This window comes from Arachis ipaensis, chromosome B06 (assembly GCF_000816755.2).
Source record: "Arachis ipaensis cultivar K30076 chromosome B06, Araip1.1, whole genome shotgun sequence".
Classification (NCBI taxonomy): domain Eukaryota; kingdom Viridiplantae; phylum Streptophyta; class Magnoliopsida; order Fabales; family Fabaceae; genus Arachis; species Arachis ipaensis.
The window spans coordinates 124,933,526-124,943,608 of NC_029790.2; the positions used below are offsets into that span (position 1 = coordinate 124,933,526).

At 38.7% G+C, this 10,083-nt stretch overlaps 1 long non-coding RNA gene across 1 annotated transcript in view; it reads right to left on the reverse strand.

Moving 5' to 3' along the window:
- Nucleotides 2,116–10,083, reverse strand: part of LOC110264165 — a 10,565-nt gene continuing 2,597 nt past the window's right edge. Inside the window, exons 2-3 of the long non-coding RNA XR_002349895.1 lie at nucleotides 2,213–2,215; nucleotides 2,116–2,127 (exon numbers count right to left, since the gene is read on the reverse strand). This is a non-coding gene — a long non-coding RNA (uncharacterized LOC110264165). The remainder of the gene's footprint in view (nucleotides 2,128–2,212; nucleotides 2,216–10,083) is intronic.

Consider the following 10,083-nt stretch of genomic DNA (forward strand, 5'->3'; position numbering starts at 1 on the left):
ATTGGATTAGGAGTATTATAACTGTGGGAGTTTTTGTTAATTATTTAGGGAGTTTTATAATTTGTCACAAATAAAATATATTACGGAGGTTTTTAATAACTCCCATTAAAAAACTACCACAAACAAATAAAAATTTTGTAGTGACGCTTCGCCTCCTTTGGGTCTTCAGGTAGGTTTCCGTCGTTGAGGTATCGGAGGATTAGGAAGGTCCAGGAGTGCTGATTCATCACGGGGAGGTTTGCCGAAGCTGAGGACACGACGAATGGTGTCTTGACGACTTCTTAGATCAGTGATCGGTTCCCAGAGACTGATTTAGTACTTGCTAGCTTAGAGAGCAAATAGGCTCTCATGTTTCATTCTCGGAGAATGTGTCAGATGGTCACTCCGTCGAATCCGGCGGTTAGCTCTTTGACCTTGGATAGGTACTGTTGTAACAAAGGGTCCCATGTCTGGTAGTCCCCGTTTATTTAGGAGCTGACCACCTAAGAGTTACTGCAAACTTCTAGTGTTCTTGCGCCGACCTCTTTGGCCAACGTTAGTCCGGCTGAGAGGGCTTCATATTCTGCTTGATTATTGGAGATCGAAAACTCGTATCGAATGGATTGTTTGATAACAATCCCATTCGTCGTTTCCCATGTCATTGTTTGGGTGACCTTTCGTTCTTGGTTTCTCGCTATGATCGGCTCCTACAGGTTGCCTGACTTGCGTGTTCTGGCTAGTATCGCTTTTTGGTCACGTCCCAGTCCTCAAGGGTTTGTACTCTTTGGTAGAGCTCTTGGATTATCTGGATTGATTTCTCTCCTAGTCCACCAGGCGTTTGGGATTGAGATGGTGGTCGTCTTCTTTTGGCCGTTGCCTGTCGGGAGTTGGCTGGCAGTGAACGGCGCTGGTTATCCTCCCGAGGGTCAGAGGGACACTACTCCGTGGTTCGGCGTTGGCTTATTTGGGTCAGATCCATGGTGATGGCTTAAAGAGTGCTCCTCGAAATTCTCCCTCATGCCGCTAAGACTTGGCGAATCTCCACAGACGACGTCAATGTACATGAAATTGCTAGTACGGATTGTGAGATGGATCGGAGATTTACCGATCGAGCTAGTGACGAGACTGGATTTCTGGAGCGGCGGGGGGGGGATCTGTAAAGATACTCTGACGCTCAAATTAGAATGTGTGTCGTACATAAAGGAGTTCTTGACCCCTTTTATATAGTATGGGATAATTATCTTATCTTATCTTATTAGTTAAAATAGAGAAAGTATTTAAATTTGAATAATGATTAGAAATTTATGGTTAGTGGACCGATTTGAGTCCAGTAATCAAATTGTGATTGCTTCGACGGAGGATTCAAAAACCGAGTCCAGAACACAAATCATTAGTTGATTTAGATGGTGGTTCTTAGAGTGAAATTGGTATAAATGTGAAGATAATAAAATTTTGATAAAATTGACGCTCCCGACTAAGCACAAAATAGTCTACTTTACCCTTAATAATCATATTTATCCTATTACAATATTATTTATATAAATATTCTTTTTTTAGTACGAGTAAATTGCAGTAGTAATTGCATATTTATTAAATAGCATCTAAATTGCATTAAAGATTGTGTTTAATTCTGAGAATAAGATAAGATAAGCCACTGAGAACAAGATATATATAATAGAGTGGTAATAAACTAGAATAAATTATGAAAATCTAACTTATTTCTATTTTTTTTCATTTAAAAATTTAAAAAAATATAATAATAAAAATAAAAATATGAAAAAATAATAAGAATTATAAAAAAATAAAAAATAAGTTGTGTCTCTTGTTAGTGTCTCTTATATTTTTGTCAGGATAGACACAAAATACACTAATTTAGTGTCTCTATTCATATCTCATTTACTAAATACGATTTTGTGTCTTTGTGTTTCTGTTTTAGTATTCTGTAAATAAACACAACCAAAGAGATGGATTTATTTTTTTGAGTAAATTGTAAGTTAAGGACTAATCTTTTTTTTTTTTTTTGAAACAAAGAAAGCTCAACACATTGAAGTGGAGCATAAATAATACAGATATAAAGAATTTAGCACAATAAAGTTCTCAATCCCCTGTCATCTCTGGCAGTGCCATCAACAACCAAAAGGATCACTGCTAGTCCATTCTTTGTAGCTCAAAAACGTCCTTTATTGTATGATCTCAACACCTACTTCTTTATGATTGAAAATTTTTCCATTACGTTCTAACAAGATTTTCCAAATCACTGCAAAGAATCCAGTCAGCCACTTCTTCTTCTCTTGTTTTCTATTGTGGAAGCCAGTCCAAGTCTCAAACATTTCTTTCATTGTTCCAAGGACAGCCCAAGCCCTACCAAACGACTTTAACCAAGTGCACCACACCTGCCATGTTAACTCACAACGAAGAAACAAATGCTGAATAGACTCTACCTCTTTTTTACATAGGACATAAATATTATCACTCTGAATAATAACGCCTAACTGAATCAACCTTTCTTTTGTATTAACTCTACCAACTAGCACAAACCATCCAAAGAGCTCAACTCTCGGTGGTACAACGTAACTCCTCTCCAAGTTGAGCTTGTGAAACTATAACTCGTGATCTCATCCTACAGAGTCTCCGATTGTATGACCTGCATAAAAGAGTTAATAGAAAAAATGCCTTTATTATCAAACTTCCAATCAACACTATCCTCTCTACCAGTTGAGAGCTTCATTGGTCTTATCCTCTCATGAAGCTGATGGACAAGTTCCAGCTCCCATTGGAACAACTCTCTACTCCACTGGAAGTTCCAAATCCACTCTAGCCCATTTCAAAACCCACAATCTCCTATCACAGATCCTTGTTGGTTTGAAACAGAAAAAAGTCTTGAGAAACTCACTTTCAGAAGCCCACCTTGAATCCAGTTATCTTTCCAAAACTGGGTTTTCCTTCCATTCCCTACTTCCATCGCCAGGCCACTAACCATTTTTTTCTCTTATCCATTGTTCTTTTATATTCAAAAGACATATGTCCTTCCAAGACCTGCCTTTTACTGATAAAATCTGATCTACTAATATTACACCCGGGTTAAAATTGTGACACGAGCAGACAATCCTTTTCCACAACGGACAATCCTCTTTTGAAAACCGCCACCACCACTTAAACAAGAGCTCTGTGTTCCTAAGCACTACATTCCCAACCCCAAGCCCCCAACCTTTTTCGGTGCCTGGACCAGCTCCCACTTCACTAGGGGTATACCATAGTTTCCATCCTCCTTACACCACATAAAGCTCCTCTGTAACACAATCAGCTTGTTAGCAACCGCCTTCGGCATCTTGTACAAACTGAGGTAATATATCGGTAGGCTATTCAGCACCGATTTGATGAGGATCAGCTTACCTGCTTTGTTTAGCACCTTCGCTTTCCATAAGCTGAGCTTCTCTTCCGCCTTATCTATGATCGGTTTCCAAGTCTTTACCATGTGTGGATTTGCTCCTAAAGAAATCCCGAGGTATCTAACAGGTAAGACAGCTTGCTCGCATCCCAGTATGCCACACACATGATCTACCCATTCGTGCTCACAATTTACCGAGATCAGATTCGACTTGTCAAAATTGATGCTCAGCCAGATATCAGCTCAAAACATCACAACAGCCTCTTAAAATTCACAATTGTCTCTGTCTCCGGAGGACAAAACAAGATGGTATCATCCGCAAATTGGAGATGTGACAATTCAATATGATCTCCCCCTACCATCCTATGCAACACATCGACCACAGGCACAAACAGAAATGGCGAAAGAGGATCCCCTTGTCTTAGCCCCTCTCCATGTTGAACGGCTTGGGTGGTGACCCGTTAACCAGGACTGACATAGTGGCCGTACTGACACACTCCTTCACCCAATTCCTTCATCTTTGTCCGAACCCCATATTCTGTAGCACAATCTCCACAAAGCTCCATCTGACTCTATCATAAGCTTTTTGAAAATCCAACTTGATAATAGCCGCTTTCTCTCTTTTCATCTTAAGCCAATGAACCGTCTCACAGGCTATGAGCGCGCCGTCATGAATTTTCCTGCCCTTCACAAACGCCGTCTGAGTCTCTCCTACCAAACCCGGCATAACTGATCTCATTTTTCTCACCAAAACCTTCGAAATCACCTTATATACACACCCAACCATACTAATCGGCCTAAAGTCCTTGATCTCCTTAGCACCCACAAATTTTGGGGCCAGCATCACCCACGTGACATTCGCATCCGATGGTAGCCTAGCACTTTGAAAAAAACCCATCATTGCTGTAGTGAACTCCTAACCAATATCCTCCCAGCATTTCTTGATGAAGTTCATATTGTACCCATCACTATCTGGGGGCTTAGACGACTCACAGTCCCACACTGCATCCCTAATTTCCTCCACAGACAGCAACACCTCCAAGGCTTCAGCCTCAGCTCTATCAGTCTTCTTTAACAAACCATCCCGAACACCAATCCTCAGAGCATATTCCTGCCGATACAGATTCTTGTAGAACCCCCTACTTGCCACCTTTATTCTTGCCTGATTCCGCACAAGCCGTCCATGAATCATTAGAGCATCAATTCTGTCATTCCTTCTTCTAGTTGAGGTAACGTGATGGAAGTACTTGGTATTCTTATCCATGTTCCTAGCAAGATGGGACCGAGACATCTGCTTCCAGTGGATTTCCTTCCTCACGTACCACTTTTCACAAAAGCTCACCAACGCCTTCCTTCTGGCCTCCGTCGTACCATCATAGATTCCATCACTAACCAGGTTGTCAAGCTTTTTTATCTCATCATCAAACCTCATTAGTCTCTTATCCATGTCGCTAAAGTTATCCTTGTGCCATTTCCGCAACGGTACCGTCAAGGCCTTCAATTTATACGTGAACTGAGCATCGTCCAAGCTTCTCCATTCATTTTTGACCATCCTCAGAAAACCATCATGCGTAAACCAGGAATCCAGACTTCTGAAAGGTTGAGGGCCCCCTCTTACTCTGGTGTCTTCCACAATCAACGGGTAGTGATCTGACAAACCCCTCGGACCACCTTTTAGCCTAATATTAGGAAACTCCTCTGCCCATTCAACACTGACCAGAACCCTATCAATCCGACTACAGGATCGACCCCTGAACCACGTGAACTTCCTATCGGTAAGCGGTAAATCCATCAACTGCATGTCATGTACCCAACTCTTAAACTCCTCTGCTGATGCCGGCAAACTAGTCACCCCTTTGCGATCCTCAACTTGCAAAATCTCAGTAAAGTCCCGCAACAAGCAGAAAGGAACCTGACATAAACCCACAATATAGCTCAACTCTTCCCACACCACCCGCTTTTCCTCCCTCCCATGCGCCCCATACACCAAACAAAAAGCACAAGAAAAGTTGTTCTTTGTTAACACTCCCTCGACGCACAACCATCTCTCTCCTTTATAACATTTATTTCTTTTAAACACCAGTTCATCCCAAATTAACAATAAACCCCCAGCCACCCCTACAAACTCCACACACTCCCAACCAAAAGTACTATTTTCCTAGATTCTTGCCACATCATCTTTAGTTATCACCTCTCTTTTCGTTTCAATCAAACCTAACATGTTCAAATTGTAATTTTTCTTCAAAGATTTCACCATGCTCAATTTTCCATCTCCCCTCAACCCCCTAACATTCTAACAGCTGACAATCATTGAAACAAATTTTTACTCACCTTATTTTCATTCTTTGGGCGACTCCTTCTTGCCTTTTCCTTCTGTTTTGCGAGCTTTCTCTTGGCCGCTATTTCTTCATTCTGGGCTTGCAAAATTCTGATTATATCCTCATCCTCATCATACAAAACAGCCCCTGACTCTACTGCTAAAGCCCAAGTTTCTTCATTCTCCTTCAACTGCTCCTTCTACGACAACCTGTCCTCATCTCCCCCAGGCTGCCGCCCCAACTCTACATCGGACCTAACCCCTGTCACCAAAGTTTCCTCACTGTTAGCCATTCCTGGTATGTCTGCCCCCCTTGCTCGGTTTGTTCCTGAAGCCCTCCCCTCCCCACTCACCCGTGCCAGGTTCACCGGACCATGGTCACAAGCAAGACTAGCCTCGTCGTCCTCTGCCCGTTCAACCGGCTTCTGCATCGTCATTATATCGAGGCCGCTCACCCCCTCCAGCCTCACCGCCCTGAGATCTCCCTCAACAGCCCCTCCCTTTATCAGCGCAGATCCCTTCAGACCAGCCACATCAGCTCGGGAACCAGCCCCCGATGGGCTTCGCTCACTCAGCAGCTCCTTCCTCATGTCCGCATCGTCACCATCATCAGTTCCTGGCCAAACTCGCAAGCCACGCATATTCGCTCCCCCATCGAAACTGTAGCAGCATTCGTGAGCTGCTTCCCTACTGCCCGCCCCGCGTCCGTCTGGGATTGAGATCCAACAACCCGTGCGGCCACTCTCCAACCCAGCGCAGGCCCATCATTTGCCACACTTACCAAACGCCCTCCTGGATTAGCCCACATGCCACTTTCCTTCTCTTTTGGGGTTGGGCCACTTGAAGCCAAGCCCAATTCACACCCCTCAAGTTTGCCAAACACGGTAGGGTAGCCCAAGTGATTGCTCATATGATAAAGATCATAAGGCCTAGCATACCCTACGAGAACCCTTCCTCCACCACTACCATACTCCTGCATAACTGTATTTTCAGACCCCACCTTTTCATTCACACCAAATCCCTCAGAATCCGCTTCCCCATCATCCTTGGTACAACTATCCAAATCTATTACATTCCTATCCTGTTTGAATTTTGAAAAATCAACGTTCGTATCATTCAACAACACATCTTGATTTATTATTCTATCCTTCTCATCGTCGACCACCTTTGCCTCCATGTCAAACAAGTCCGCCACCGGATCACACTGCATCGTCACCTTCGTTTGGCTATTGCTCTGGAGCCACAAATATCAATCCCAGCAGAGACCGCTTCGCTCCCCACCGAACTTTCTGCCCCACAAGCCTCCGAACCCATCTCCTTCACAAACACTTCACACCCAGTATTTCCAATAGAAATATGAACCCACTCTCTAATTGCGTCAAACACGCCAGTATCAACTTGAACCCTTCCAGTCCTAAAAGAAGCACATGCTCCTGTCGGCACATCACACTGAAGCACTTCACCCCATTGTTTTCCTATGGCTTTGAACGTTTCAGTCGACCAGGGGTGTAAAGGCACTCCGCAACACTCCAACCACACTCTTCGAGACGCACAGCGTTCCGACTCTTCCCACCTCCAGATTCTATGAAAGAACTGTAACAAATAATCCAATTTAAAGGTAAAAGCCTCGTCTGCATGCGTCACCATTTCAAAAACCAACAGCACTTTAGACGGCACGATCTCTCTAATGTCCCCAACCTCAGGCAGATTTTTGCACACTGTTCTCCTCAAAGACTGCAGGTCCAGCGATTTCAAGGTGCTCCCTACCAGACTCTTCACCAACCACTCTATATTTTATTCCACTATAGGCACTTCAATCCTTTTCGTACACTCGCTCCTCTGTTGTATTGCCGCTGGCATACGTCCTGCTGTTCCCTCCATGACTTGGTCGCTTACCACCCCTTTCCCATGATGGCCTTCCTCTGGACATTCCTCTATCCCTCCCTCCCGCTGACGTCGTGGGGCAACAAGCTCCAACCGGTCCCTCGCCTGCGATTGCCTTCTAAACTTAGCTTCTCTCACTGAGATCACCTTACCGCGTAATTTTCATTGGTTCATCTCTGCAATAGCTTTCAGAGCACCCCTTTTGTTGTATATCGGACAAAGGCAAAAAGATAGATAATTTCATTTTTCTGTTTTCTGCATAGATAAATGTCGTTAATTCTTCCCGTACAACAGAACAAGTAATACAATTCTCTCCTCGAAATATCCTCCGAGAGATTATCTGCAAGCATAGAGAAAGATTCGTTTTTCAAACGCTGATATTCTTCTCGATTCCAAATCCTAGGATCCTTTTTATGTGGTTGCATGACCCTACTGCTACCCCCTAGTGTCCCCCCGTCTTATTCTCTCGTTCTCTCATTCTCTCCCATTCCCTATCTAAAAAACTAGTTTTTAGTATATTTAAAAATTTAAAATTAATAATTGATTAATAAATTATTGTACGTATAAAACGAAATTTAAATTCTCAATATTTATTTAAATTTAGCAGGGAGTTAATCTAAATTGATTTCAAAGGGAGTGATTTAATAACAAAGAATAAGTTGCAGAAGCATACTGAAATCGCAGTGAAAATTTGTTTCTATAATTTTACACACATATCGAGCTTTAAATTTATGCAATTTTTTTAAAGAAAAATTGCATAAGTTTGTTAATAGATCGCACCGATTTGGGTAGATACTAGTATATAACTATATATAATAACTAATATTTTGATTTAACTTTTAAAATATTCGAATATTACGATTTTAAATGAATAAATTGATTTTGCAAAATTTATTTAATATTTTAAGTTTGTTTAGGAAGATATAATAGAATTTATATTTCTAAATTTTAAGACATATATTTCTATTTTAATCTGTGTATATCAGGTATAATATTCTTATTTATTGTTCGGAATTTCTCTTATTATAATAGAAGATAATGATTCTAATCATGATATGATAAAATTATATAATTTAAACAAAATTAATATATGAATAATAAAAAATATCTTTATTAGAATTATATTACAATTAGCATTTAATGAATAATGCATAATTATACTAATTTAGAAAAAAATATCTTAATTATAATTATATAAAAAATTAAACATAAATTTATAATTCTAATTGTCATAAATATGATACTAACGTTCATAGTGATAAATTGATATTGCAATAATTGATTTCTATAATTATTTTTGTACTACTAAAGGCTATATATAGTATTTCTTTTTTATTAATGAGTCTAAATCTAAGAATCAAAGTATTTTTTTCTAATTTGTTATTCTTCTTTGATTGGACAATTGTTTCTAAGGAATTTTGTAGGTCAAGTTTAAATCACATCCCCTCCATGTTTTCTACGTTTGTCCAAAAATATTTAAAGTGAAGCATATAATCAGATTGAATTTTCTTAATTTAGGTTCAGTTTTGAAAAATTCGTGTCAACATTGAAGATGCAATTCAAAGATTGGTACTATATTTAAATTTTCTTCTTTTAAGCTTTTTGTATTAAAAATAAGTTTATAACATATTGTGATTTTTTTTTCAGAAACTATCGGCCTTCTGGTGAATTAATGCAATGCCATTGAGGAGAATAAAAGTCAATTTAGTTTGATAATTTTAACAAGATAGTCTAAATTTGTACGGATTCTAAATGTTCGATCTTATGATGTTATTTGGGTTGGGTGTTACGAAATTGACTCTAATCTATACGTATCTAAGGATTAGAATAGATTAAATATTATTTAAATAATTTAGTTCTAATATTGGTATTATTTGATTAAATTAGTTTTAGAGAAATTTAAATTGTTATCTCAATTTATATATTATGACGATTCTTTTTGGATATGTTATTTTTAAACATTTTAATATGAAATTTTTTCTTTTTTTTTAAGTTTGTTTTCTTTTTTCGATATATGTATCACCTTTTTTTTTGTATTTTAGATTAGTAATGCAATTATTAAGAGAAATATAATTCATCAATAGATTAGAATGATTAAAAGTTTAATTATATTGTATGGACACAAGATTGATTAATTAAGATTAAGGCGTGAAAAAGGAAAAAGAGTATTTTCTTACTAATATATAAAAATACGTGAAAAAAATTTAAAATATCACTATTTAAAAAAAAATTGTTAATCACGCATATAAAAAGGGATCGGAGAATATGAATGGATATAAAAAATAAAAAATTATTACTCGATTGTAGAATAAAAAATAATCATATATATAAAAAAATCATAACAAAAAATAATTAATATATGTGACTTAAATTTTTATATGTACAATTAATATATATATATATAAAGAAGTATTTAGAATTATTTAAAACAATAAATATATTCTAAAAATAAAAAAATTATTAACTAAACAATTGATATATATATATATATAAATAAATAAGGAAATTAATATGA